Here is a 13,828-nt window from a genome sequence, read left to right as displayed (position 1 = left end):
CAATAATTGTAGTTATCTCAATTATTGTTGTTTTGGTTTAACTATTTTCACAAATCTTAATGCTATCACCGGTTAATATGGAACGCTATCGTACCCAGTTGAGTGGTGATAAGTGTTGATCGAATGCTGGGTTTGGTCAACTGAATTAGGAAAACACAAGGTTTATTATGGCTATCCTAATAAATATAAGGTTAAATGCTTGAATTGCATGACTGCTGAATTTTACCTAGAATCGATGGCCAATTGATTCAACCCGAACACTTGAACCAGAATTTGGTAAGACTGATTTATTTTTTATTGTTGAGTTTGCTATTGTTTTCTTGTTCTTTTAATTTTAATTATTTTATTTTCCCACTTAGTTATATTATCCATTTGGCTAAGAGATTACTGATTTGCTCCCTGTGGGATTCGACCTAGTACCACTTTTACTGCAAATATTTTATTGTGGGACTAGTATTAATATTGAGGGCTTCGACAAACCCATCAAAATTTTGGCGCCGTTGCCGGGGAGCAACGTTAATTTCTTAGCTATTACCTTCTTTTGCTAACCTTCTTGTTTATGACTCGTGCTTCTCAACAAGGTGAACTTCAGTACAATCCCGAAATTGAGAGGACCACCCATCGTTTAAGGAAGAAGGCGAAGCAAAGGAAGGATCGTTCACCAAAAAGGGTGAACTCAGATTGCAAATTGCCCACTTGTGATTCTCCCATCTTCGAAGAAGGAGAAAAAATGGTTGACAGAGAGAGAACATTGAGGGAGTTGGCTGCACCGATTATGTACCAACAACCCTTATGCATCACGTACCCCACTCTTGAGGTAGCCTTTGAACTCAAATCTGGTTTGATTCAATTATTGCCTCTGCTTCATGGTTTCCCAGGTGAGGACCCTCACAAACATCTAAAGGAATTTCATGTCGTCTGTTCAAGCATGAAACCCCACGGTATGACCGAGGACCAGGTAAAACTCATAGCCTTTCCATTTACTTTAAGAGATAAAGCAAAGGATTGGTTGTATATTCTCCCTCCCGGTTCAGTACGCACATGGGATGAAATGAATAGGATATTTTTAGATAAATATTTTCCTGCGTCTCGGGCTGCGAATATAAGAAAAGAAATATGTGGGGTTCAACAGTTTGGTGGTGAGACATTATATGAATATTGGGAAAGGTTTAAGCAACTTGTTGCTAGTTGTCCCCACCACCAAATTCCTGAACAATTGATAATCCAATACTTCTATGAAGGGCTTCAGCCCATGGATAGAAGTATGGTTGATGTAGCCAGTGGAGGAGCTCTAGTGAACAAGACACTCGAAGCAGCCAGGGAGTTAATCTCCAACATGGCCAAAAATTCATAGCAGTTTGGTGCAAGGACAGACGGTAGCATTAGACGGGTTAATGAGGTAAGCCATGTAAATTTAGAAAACTAGATTTCTGATTTAACTGCTTTGGTTAAGCAGCTCGCAGCAGGACAGTTACAAACTGCCAGGGTGTGTGGTATCTGTTTGATCCCTGGACATCATACGAACATGTGTCCATCACTACAAGATGGCCCGATGCAGCAAATCAATGCCGTGAGAGGATTCCCGGGCCAGCCCCAATGAAAGTATGATCCTTATTCCAATCATTACAATCCGGGGTAGAGAGATCATCCAAATCTAAGCTATGGGAACGAAGGAGGACAGCAGAAATATCAGCCTCAGTATTTCAGTCGATAGCCCCAGTTTTCAACACCCATCACAGCGCAAGGCCAACCCCCAAATTCAGGTATGTCCTTAGATGATATAGTTAAGGCTCTCGCTACTAATACTCAGCAATTTCAATAGGAAACGAGAACCAGCATTCAGAATTTGGGGAACCAAATTAGCCAACTTGCCACTTCCATCAGCAAGTTGGAGGCGCAGAACTCTGCGAAACTACCCTCACAAACGGAAGTTAATTCGAAAGAGAATTCAAGTGCGGTGGTGTTGAGGAGTGGAAGAGAGTTGCAGTCCCAACCAAGTTCACCATCGAAGGCAGCCAAGGAAGAGGAAGGACAAGGGTCAAACAACAGCCCCATTGAGGTAAAATCGGACCCCCCTCTCCCTAAGGTTACTAATGTTGTACCACCTTTTCCTTGCAGGTTGGCAAGTTCAAAGAAAGAGGAATATGAACAAGAAGTGTTAGAAACCTTCAGGAAGGTGGAGATCAGCATTCCCTTGCTAGATGCAATAAAACAAATCCCTAAATATGCAAAATTTTTGAAGGAGTTATGCACTAACAAGAGGAGGCTGCGATTTGATGAAAAGGTAAGAGTGGGAGAGAACATTTCAGCCGTGATCAAGAGGACCCTACCAGAAAAGCGTGCTGATCCAGGTATGTTTACCCTACCCTGTGTGATTGGCAATAAACAAATTGAGCGTGCCACGCTGGACTTAGGTGCATCTATTAATGTCATGCCATACTCGATTTATTGTGCATTGAGACTAGGTCCTTTAAAAGAGACTAGAGTTGTTATTCAATTGGCTGATCGTTCTAATGCATACCCAGAAGGGATTGTTGAGGATGTATTAGTGCAGGTTAACGATTTGATCTTTCCAACTGATTTTTACATCCTGAAGATGGAAGAAGACATAACCACGAGTTCCGCCCCACTTCTATTAGGTTGGCCATTCATGAAAATGGCCAAGACCAAAATAGATGTGGACGAGGGTACCCTCTCCGTCGAGTTTGACGGAGAGATTGTAAAATTTAATATTTTTGATGCAATGAAATATCCTAGTGAGTGTCATTCAATCTGCTCTATTGATACTATCGATTCGATTGTGTAGGAAGTCTTTGGAGAGGAGGACATGGACGATGAGCTAGAATATAAGGCACAATCGAACAGGGAGGAGGAGATTGATGCATCTTATGATACTTTGGAACCTGAACAGGAGGTAAGTACTTCTGATGTTCAATTGAAAGTTTCTCACACAAGGCTGCTGCCCTCTGTTTTACAGGCCCCGAAGCTGGAACTAAAGACCCTACCTGATCACCTAAAATATGCCTACTTGGGTGAAAAAGAGACACTGCCTGTGATCATTGCAAAAGGGTTGACTGAGGAGCAAGAGGAGAGGCTCCTCAAAGTCCTAAAGGACTATAAGGAGGCGATTGGCTGAACCCTAGCCAACATAAAAGGGGTCAGCCCCTCGATTTGCATGCATAGGATCCTTTTGGAAGATGATGCCAAACCGGTTAGAGAACCACAAAGGAAACTCAACCTGGTAATGAAAGAGGTAGTAATGAAAGAGGTGTTTAAACTGTTAGATGAAGGGATAATTTATCCAATTTCAGACAGCAAATGGGTAAGTCCTATTCATGTTGTGCCTAAGAAAACTGGGATGACTGTAGTAAAAAATAAAAATAATGAACTAATTCCCATGAGGGTACAAGGTGGCTGGCGAATGGTAACAGATTTTCGAAGACTCAACTTGGCCACTCGAAAGGACCATTTTCCCCTACCCTTCATTGATCAGATGCTAGAGAGGCTGGCAGGTAAGGCTTTCTTCTGTTTTCTCGATGGATTCTCCGGGTATTATCAGATTGTTATTGTGCAGGAAGACCAAGAGAAAATGACATTCACTTGTCCATTTGGCACTTTCGCCTACAGACGAATGCCCTTTGGTTTGTGTAACGCTCCGGGAACTTTTCAAAGATGCATGATGAGCATATTTTCTGATTTTATTGAAAAATGCATTGAAGTGTTCATGGATGATTTTACTATTTATGGTGATTCGTTTGATGACTGCTTGAATAGTTTAAGTAAAATTCTGAATAGGTGTGTGGAAACAAATCTTGTCTTAAACTATGAAAAATGTCATTTTATGGTGAAGGAGGGTATTGTGTTGGGGCATGTAGTTTCAACCAGAGGAATAGAAGTCGACAAGGCAAAAATTGATTTGATTGTGAGTTTACCTTACCCTACAAATGTTAGGGAGGTTCGTTCTTTTCTTGGACATGCAGGCTTTTATCGCAGGTTCATCAAAGATTTTTCAAAAATTTCCCTGCCATTGTCCAGTTTGCTGCAAAAAGATGTGCCTTTCGATTTTGATGATGAGTGCAAGGAAGCATTTAACAAGCTTAAAAATTTATTAACCATTGCACCTATCATTCAACCACCCGATTGGAACTTGCCCTTTGAGATCATGACTGATGCAAGCAATTATGCAGTAGGGGCTGTTCTAGGGTAGTGAATAAATGGGAAGAGCCATGTCATTCACTATGCTTCCAAAACGTTGAATGCTGCACAGAGCAATTACACAACCACTGAAAAAGAGCTATTAGCTATTGTGTTTGCTTTAGACAAATTTAGGTCATATTTGCTTGGCTCTAAAGTGATTGTTTTTTCTGACCATGCAGCTTTGAGATACCTACTAGAAACGTTGAATGTTCCAAATGAGAAAAATGAACTCATCCCTACTAGAACCGTCACTGGATGGCGTGTGTGTATTGACTATGGAAAATTAAATGAAGCCACCCGGAAGGACCATTTCCCTCTCCCATTTATGAACTAAATGTTAGAGAGGCTAGCTGGGCATGAGTATTATTGTTTCTTGGATGGATATTCAGGGTACAACCAGATACCAATTGCACCAAAAGACCAAGAAAAGACCACTTTTACTTGCCCATATGGTACCTTTGCATACCGAAGGATGCCCTTTGAGTTATGCAATGCCCCAGCAACCTTTCAGCGATGTATGATGTCTATATTTTCTGATATGGTTGAAAATTTTATTGAGATCTTTATGGATGATTTTTTAGTTTTCGGTTCTTCGTTTGATGCATGTTTGAATAATCTGGAACAGGTGCTTACTAGATGCGGAGAAACACATCTTGTGTTGAATTGGGAGAAATGTCATTTTATAGTGCAAGAAGGCATAGTGCTTGGCCACAAGATCTCTCAAAGAGGTATAGAAGTCGACAAGGCCAAGGTGGAGGCAATTGAAAAATTGCCACCCCCAACATCTATTCGTTCTTTGGGAAGTTTCTTAGGACATGTCGGATTCTATAGGAGGTTTATTAAGGATTTCTCAAAAATTGCCAAGCCATTATCTACCTTGCTTCAGAAAGAAGTGACATTTGAATTTTCAATTGAATGCCTTCATGCTTTCAACATCTTGAAAGACAAATTGATCCATGCACCTATCATGGTAGCACCCGATTGGACCCTCCCATTTGAATTAATGTGTGATGCAAGTGATTCTGCTATAAGAGCTGTTTTAGGACAAAGAATGAACAAACATTTTTAGCCAATTTACTATGCTAGCAGAACCTTGAATGGACCCCAACTCAATTACACCACTACAGAAAAAGAGCTGCTAGCAGTAATATTTGCACTTGATAAGTTTCGTTCATATCTCATATTGTCCAAGATTGTTGTCTACACAAATCACTCGGCATTAAGTTACTTTCTTACCAAGAAAAACTCAAAACCAAGACTGATCAGGTGGATCCTTTTGTTGCAAGAGTTTGACATTGAGATTAGAGACATGAAGGGTGCTGCAAACCTGGCTACTGACCATCTCTCTTGGTTGGACAAGGTAAGCTCAAAAGAGGAGATAGCCAGAAACATTCGAGAAGAATTTCTGGATGAACAGTTGTACTCAATACAGGAATACTCATATCCTTGGTATGCTGATTTTGCTAATTATCTAGCTGCACAAGTCCTTCCTCCTAACCTTTCATATCAACAGAAAAAGAAATTCCTTTCTGATGTAAAATACTATCTGTGGGAGGAACCTTTTTTTGTATAAATTGTGTGCAGATCAGATGGAGTCGGTACTCCAATTTTGCCATGATAAAGAAGCAGGAGATCATTTTGGAGCTAGTCGCACTGCAACCAAGGTTTTGCAATCAGGTTTTTATTGGCCCACACTTTTCAAAGATGCCCATAGGTACGTGTCCACATGTGACAAATGCCAAAGATTGGGAAACATTTCCCGACGGAATGAAATGCCCCTTTCCAATATTTTGATCTATAAAATCTTTGATGTTTGGGGTATAGATTTCATGGGACCTTTCTCGAATTCTTTTGGGAATAAGTACATCCTCGTTGCAGTTGACTATGTATCCAAATGGGTAGAAGCCATGGCTTTACCCACAAATGACTCAAGGAGGGTGGTACACTTCCTAAAGAAGCTATTCTCCCGATTTGGCACTCCACGAGCTATAATTAGTGATAGGGGAACTCACTTCTGCAATAGCCAATTTGAGAGGTTAATGCAGAAATATGGAATTACACATAAATTAGCTACCCCTTATCACCCTCAAACTAGTGGCCAAGTGGAGTTGGCTAACAGGGAACTCAAAAGAATTCTGGAAAAGACCGTAGCATCTGCCAGAAAAGATTGGTCCATCAAATTAGATGATGCATTGTAGGCATACAGAACTGCATTTAAGACACCCATTGGCATGTCCCCCTACAGATTGGTCTTTGGTAAAGCATGCCATTTACCAGTCGAATTAGAACACAAGGCCTATTGGGCTCTTAAATTCTTAAATTTTGACATTCAGGCCACAGGGGCTAAAAGGCGGTTGCAATTGAATGAATTGGATGAATTCAGACTTGCTGCCTATGAGAATGCCAAAGTTTATAAAGAAAGAACAAAAAATTGGCATGATAAGAACTTGCTGAGATAGGACTTTTATGTAGGCCAACAAGTATTGTTATATAATTCCCATCTCCGCTTGTTTCCAGGTAAGCCGAGATCCAGGTGGTCTGGACCCTTTACCATTTCACAGGTTTTTCCCATGGGGCTATAGAAATCACCCACCCGGTTCAAGGCACATTTAAAGTAAATGGTCAGCGCCTAAAACCATATTTAATGGGTAGTACTGTACCCCCTCCATCCACTGTTTATCTTGATAACCAATAATCTTCTTTGCTTGATCATGAATAGGTTCAGGCATCTTTTTGTCATTTATCCTTTTAGAATATTAGTTAGTAAAATAAAGATCTTTTTCTCAAAATTCCAATTCTTTAAGGACACTGTTCATCCTTTTCTTTTCTTCAGTTTGCTCTAGCAAGTGTGATTCCCTAACACTATGAACATTGAGGACAATGTTCATCTTAAGTGTGGGGGAGTGAGCCTGAGAACTAGAATTTGGGAGCTGAAGCCATGCACCTCATTCACCCCAACACACATTTGCAGGCAATGACATATCCAAGTAAACCGGAACCCCCCAAGTTCATTGCTATTTATTAGGTGATTTTTAAGAAGGAATACAATGAGTTGAGGGAAACTGACGTACTTGTTAAGTTTTTATTCTTGTGAATAACCCAGTTTGATATATGCATGAGAAAAGGGGAGCTGAATATGTCTTTCAGCATGACTAGCCCTAACTACCTTCATGTGTATGAAAGCACTTGATTTCATTGCTAATGATCAAGAAAGCTAGTGCACATCTGAATTACCGATACATGAGTTTCAACCAAAATTGACTTCGCTATTTTGAGTTGAATAGTAAAACTAGCAACTCAGAACATGAGTCTTTTTATTTACCTCAAGCATGTGACCAGTGTGAGATGGAGCATAAAATGCACTCACACCGAAAAAAAAAAGTGTGTGAGATGGAGCATAAAATGCACTCACACAAGAAAAAGAAAAGGGTGAGATGGAGCATAAAATGCACCCACCCCTAGAAATAAGTAATGGTTGTGACAGTTGAGGTCCAAGTGGGCATACTAAGTTGAACTCTCATTAAGATAAAGTTATAGATGTGAAACTTAGTGTAATTTGATTATTAACTTTGACAATTAAGGAGTTGAATTATATATTGATTGGGAGTGAAGGCTAGACTTTGATGAAATTCGTATTCTCCTTTCCTTGGATCTTATACATATGTTAAATGGTAATTTACAAGAATAAGAGTTGAGCACTTATAACAGTTCCCCGACTACTCAATGCATTTCTATCTTAAAAAGTTCACCAGGTAAATAGTGAGAACAGAAGGGGGGAATGTTCAGTTTATGGCTGATGTCTTTGCTTGAGGACAAGCAAAAGCTTAAGTGTGGGGGTATTTGATGAACCTACAATTTATCTATATTTTATGAGGTTTTTGCATGAAATTTTATGCCGGTTAAATTAGATTTGCCCTATTTTAGCTTGATTACAAGAAAAATTTCAGGGGCAGGCAACTCAAGAAAAATAAGGCAAAAGCAAGAAAAGAAAGCCCAAAACTTATCAAATTCAGCCCAACCCAGCCTTAAGAGCAAGGGAGTTTCATTCGGCCCAAGTAGTGCAAGCTAACTCTTTGGAAAACCCAAGGGAAGAAGCCTAGCAAGAAGGAAATTTCGGCCCAGCCCATTTTCAGCCCAAATAACAGCCTAGAGTGTAGCCTACATGTGCTCAAAAGCAAGCTAAGTTGCAGCCCAAATAGCAGCCCAAAGGGAGCTAGGGGCGACAACTCCTAGAAGTATCTTGAAGAGAAGGAGGGAGCACTCTAGATGGTTCATGAGGGATGTAATACACCAAATTCTAGAGACTTCAAGAAGAGGCAAGAGCTTCCTTGAAAGCCTATATAAGGAGGCCTCTAGAGGGGGAATAGGGGTCCAACATCTGATTTCAAACTCTCCTTGAGCTCTTGTTCTAAGAGATAAGAAGAGAGAGAGATAGGCGCAAGAGAGGAGAAAAGAGGAGGAACAAGCAGCTTCAAGAGAAGAAGAAGCTGAATTCGAAGGGGGAGAAAGCAATTGGAGATCAAGGTTTCGTCCTCACTTGATTTCTACACAAATTGGTAATTGAATTCAGCTAAGAATTATGTAATCTCTCCATCAAATTTTCCTTTCTTGCTGTAATCAAAGCATGTATTATGCAAATTCAATTTTGTAATTTGTTTTCTAAGTTCATTCGAGTAAAGTAGATTCAATCTTGAAGTTTCTTGGTTGGAATATCAATTGTGGATTGTTGACCGAACTGCTATTCTGAAATCTCATATCTGAAATTTCATATCATGAATTTACAAGGTCTGAATTGCTATTTTCCAATCTCAATCTGTAAATTCAGATTATAAAATAATGAGATCCGAACTGCTATTCTATAAAATCAGATCTATGATTTCAGATCATGAACTTGTAATACCTGAATTACTTGAGAAAGAATTCAGGTAGCTTTAATTCAGTCTGGCCGAATTGTTCCTCTTTCTTGGATTTCCTACAGTGCTTGAGAAAGACTCTAAGATTTCAGATCTTCCAATCAAGAGCCGAATTGAGTGCAAGGTTAGAGATAACTTGCACAATTCAGTTGGTGTTCATTCAACTGAGTTGATGATCATCCAGCTAAAATGAAGCCCTAGAATTGCTAGATATGAATGCATGCATGGTGATTAGATCCTTGATAGAGGTATAAGGACCATCACTCATGCATAGATTGAACATGCGCTCGAGAGAGGCTGTTCATTGCTTTGGGATTTCACCAAACCAAGGTTGAATTCTATTCTACTCGAATTGCCTAGAAAACTAGTTGCTGAATTTATTTTTCTATGCATCTTTAGCTTGTCTCCTTTGCATACAAGGTGTTTGGTCCAATGTGTTAGAAATAGCTTTGTAGTTAAAATTTCAGATTTTCATTAGTTTTACATTTCGGCTGATCAGGTAATAGTGGACTGATTTATTACTAGTAGTTGCTACATAACTCCTTATGGGAATTGATACTCTACTCACTACTCTATTACTTGAGCGGCTAGTGCACTTGCTAGTGTTACAATGAGCCACACATCACTTGGCATGAAGTGGGTGTTAACCTTATTGGCGGGTTGTCAAAGCCCTCAAAATTAGTTCTAGTCCCACAATAAGATATTTGCAGTAAAAGTGGTGTTAGGTCGAATCCCACAAGGTGCAAATCAGTAATCTCTTAGCCAAATGGATACTATAATTGAGTGGGGAAATTTAATAACTAAAATTAAAAGAATAAGAAAGCACTTAAACAAATAAGAGAAAATCAGTCTTACCGAATTCTGGTCCATGAGTTCGGGTTGAATTGAGTGGCCATCGATCCTAGGTAAATTTCAGCATTCTTGCAATTCAAGCATTTAACCATAGATTTATTAGGATAGCCATAATAAACCTTGTGTTTTCCTAATTTAGTTGACCAAACCCAGCATTCGATCAACACTTATCACCACTCAACTGGGTACGATAACGTTCCATGTTAAACAATGATAGCATTAAGATTTGTGAAAACAATTAAACCAAAATAACAATAATTGAGATAACTGCAATTACTGAATCTTGTTCCATCGATTCCTTTAGGTTGAACCATGTTAAAACATTGGTCAAAGGCTGTCACGAACAATTGACCCAAAAAGATATCAACATAATTGGTACTTATACCATTATTTGTGACAATTATGGATCACCGAAATCATGGATAGCAGTAGGAAAATCAACATTAATTCAGTTTGTCAAACTAATTAACATCAACATCCAATAATAATATGCACAAGAATCAATGAATACTTGAATTAGAAAGCAAAAAAATCAATTAACTACAGAACCTCACAATGACACAATCGAACCTCCCCCCCTTGAACCATAAAAAGAAGCTTAGCTGCTCAAGATTTGTGAAACCTCCATACTTTGCTTCTTCATGGCCGAACTACTCTCTTGAGTTTCTTGATTTTGCTTGGTGATCTCTTGGATCTTGGGGTGAGTGATGCTAGAGCTGGTTTGCCCCCCTCTTTATATAGCCAAAGGAGAGGGCTGTTTTCCAACTCTTTCTAGGAGATCATCTTACCTTTAGGGAGTCTTGATCTTCTTTGAACTAATCCTATCTTATCTCTTATCTAATGATCTAATCTCAATCTTCTTATCTCTTTAGGATTACATTCAAGACTTTAGATCTGATAAGACTCTATCCTTGGAGATTACATTCGAAATTCGGACTCTTAACTCTTGAATTCGAGTTGGGCTGCTTTAAAACTTGGGCTGCTTCAGGGTACTTCTGCGAATTGGGCTTAAGTTGTGAAATGGGCTAGACTACAAACTTGCTCCGACTTCGGGCTCATTTTCATACTCGATTCGTGCCGAATCTGTCGATACCCAAAACATAAAAGTTGTGGGACTTCCTTTCATCTTTCTAATGCTTCTTGAATTGTCTAATTCGGATTCCGGAATTGAGAGTTAGGCCCAGATTACTGACTGTCGCCGAACTGTGCAAAATCACCCGATTTGCACTGTTTTCTTCCAATTGCCTTTTTTATTGCCCTGAATCGAAATACAAGAGTAATGAGTTCATTTAAATGCTAAAGTAATGTAAAAAGATGAAAATTAGGGGACAAAAATAGGGTTCTTTTCAGTCTCACCAAATCCCCCCACACTTAAACTTTGCCCGTCCTCGAGCAAGGCAAAAACTCAAGTAACACAAAAGAAACCAACTACTAATTTTCAATCTTTCTTTTTCTCTACATGAGGCCTGGTTCATTGCATGCTTTAGTCCAGACTTGGTAACCTTTCCTCTTTATATCTCTTTCTCCCCTTCTTCTCATCCAAGAGTGATTGCAAATCGCCATTCCCCATGGTCACAGGTTAAATCGATAGTCCAGGAGACAAGCCTTCCCGGCTGAAGCATCCTTGGCTGAATGGGTACTCATTAACTTAACAAACCAATACAGATAGATTCACTTACCTTTCTTTGTTTCTTAAGCCAAAACAAGGTGTGCTTATTGCCAATAAGCTTGCTATGTATCACATCTCCACCACTTAGTATGAATTCCTAAGATTTGAAGGTGAGAATGGGGTTGGGGTTCTAGGGTGAGTGCATTTTATAATCCATCTCACTCTTGCCTTCATTTCAAGATGTGAATGCATTTTATGCCTCATCTCACACTTGTTTTTGTTTCTAGATGTGAGTGCATTTTATGCTCCATCTCACATTAGTCACAATTTGTTTTTCAATTTTTTTTTTCTTTTTTTTCTTTTTTTTTTTGCACAAGAATCATAGGGTTTCGCCGCCTGATCTATGAATTCATTGATCGTGGTCTCAATATGCCTAATACAACAAGTTCTAGAATAATCAAACCATGTTTGACAGATAATTATGAGAAAATCAATCAAACCCTTATGCATCTTGCCTATTGATCGATTAAAATCATGAGGTACCATATGCAGCCAAGAAAGATTCAGTTAGTCATGCTTGCATCCTATCTTATCTTTTCAGCCTAAGCACATGATTCCTGATAAGTTAAAATCGTTCAAGGATAAGTTTCCGGGAGCAAAAATTTCAAGAAGGTAAGGTATTCCAAATTTCCATCATATTTCCCTAATCCCCCCACACTTAAGTTATACATTGTCCCCAATGTTTGTAATTATGCATAGAGTAGAAGGATTTGGGGGTACTTCCCTGTTCGCCTTGTGAGGTTCCTGCTAAACACAAAAATCAAAACCAAACAAAATAACAATATTAACTAAACAGAATTGATTGCCTCCCACAAGCGCAATTGTTTAACATCGTTATGCTCGACGTCCTCCTTTGCTATTTTAACTCTCATGGTTGCAGCTTCCAGTGTGCTCCCCTTCCATCCATCATGGGCGGGTTCAAATCTGGAATAGGGGCCTTCGTATCCAATTGTGCACTCGACTCTAACTCCTTATTCATGTCCTTTCCAAAAATTTCCTGCACAGTTGGATCAATAGTGTCAACCGAATAGATCAAATGGTCTACATTTGGGTACTTCATAGCTTCAAAAATATTAAATTTAATAGTCTCCCCGTCAAACTCGACGGAGAGGGTACCCTCATCCACATCTATTTTGGTCTTGGTCGTTTTCATGAATGGCCTACCTACTTTTGCTAACCTTCTTGTTTATGACTCGTGCTTCTCAACGAGGTGAACTTCAGTACAACCCCAAAATTGAGAGGACCACCCGTCGTTTAAGGAAGGAGGCGAAGCAAAGGAAGGATCGTTCACCAAAAAGGGTGAATTCAGATTGCGAATTGCCCACTTGTGATTTTCCCATCTTCGAAGAAGGAGAAAGAATGGCTGACAGAGAGAGGACATTAAGGGAGTTGGCTGCACCGATTATGAACCAACAACCCTTATGCATCACGTATCCCACTCTTGAGGTAGCCTTTGAATTGAAATCTGGTTTGATACAATTATTGCCTATGTTTCATGGTTTTCTAGGAGAGGACCCTCATAAGCATCTAAAGGAATTCCATGTCGTCTGTGCAAGCATGAAGCCCCAAGGTATGACCAAGGACCAGGTAAAACTCATAGCCTTTCCATTTACTTTAAGAGATAAAGCAAAGGATTGGTTGTATATTCTCCCTCCTGGTTCAGTACGCACATGGGATGAAATGAATAGGATATTTTTAGATAAATATTTTCCTGCATCTCGGGCTGCGAATATAAGAAAAGAAATATGTGGGGTTCGACAGTTTGGTGGTGAGACATTATATGAATATTGGGAAAGGTTTAAGCAACTTGTTGCTAGTTGTCCCCACCACCAAATTCCTGAACAATTGTTAATCCAATACTTCTATGAAGGGCTTCAGCCCATGGATAGAAGTATGGTTGATGTAGCCAGTGGAGGAGCTCTAGTGAACAAGACACTCGAAGCAGCCAGGGAGTTAATCTCCAACATGGCCAAAAATTCACAGCAGTTTGGTGCAAGGACAGACGATAGCATTAGATGGGTTAATGAGGTAAGCCATGTAAATTTAGAAAATCAGATTTCTGAGCTAACTGCTTTGGTAAGACAACTCGTTGCAAGACAATTTCAAACTGCTAGGGTGTGTGGTATCTGTTTGATTCCTGGTCATCCTATGGATATGTGTCCATCATTACAGGATGGGTCGATTCAGCAAGTGAGTG

At 39.6% G+C, this 13,828-nt stretch overlaps 2 non-coding genes across 2 annotated transcripts; both read right to left on the bottom strand.

The window, feature by feature from the left end:
- Positions 1-1,099: 1,099 nt before the first annotated feature.
- On the bottom strand, positions 1,100-1,206 carry LOC148804345 (small nucleolar RNA R71). Its single transcript, XR_016081720.1, has one exon. It is a non-coding gene; the product is annotated as a small nucleolar RNA R71 (small nucleolar RNA).
- Positions 1,207-13,359: 12,153 nt separating this feature from the next.
- On the bottom strand, positions 13,360-13,466 carry LOC148804344 (small nucleolar RNA R71). Its single transcript, XR_016081738.1, has one exon. It is a non-coding gene; the product is annotated as a small nucleolar RNA R71 (small nucleolar RNA).
- Between the last annotated feature and the right edge of the window lie 362 nt (positions 13,467-13,828).

This window comes from Nelumbo nucifera, chromosome 1 (genome assembly GCF_055504915.1).
Source record: "Nelumbo nucifera cultivar China Antique chromosome 1, China Antique-T2T, whole genome shotgun sequence".
Classification (NCBI taxonomy): Eukaryota; Viridiplantae; Streptophyta; class Magnoliopsida; order Proteales; family Nelumbonaceae; genus Nelumbo; species Nelumbo nucifera.
Note: the sequence above shows the minus strand (reverse complement) of the source record. Positions and strands in the feature narration are given on the sequence as shown.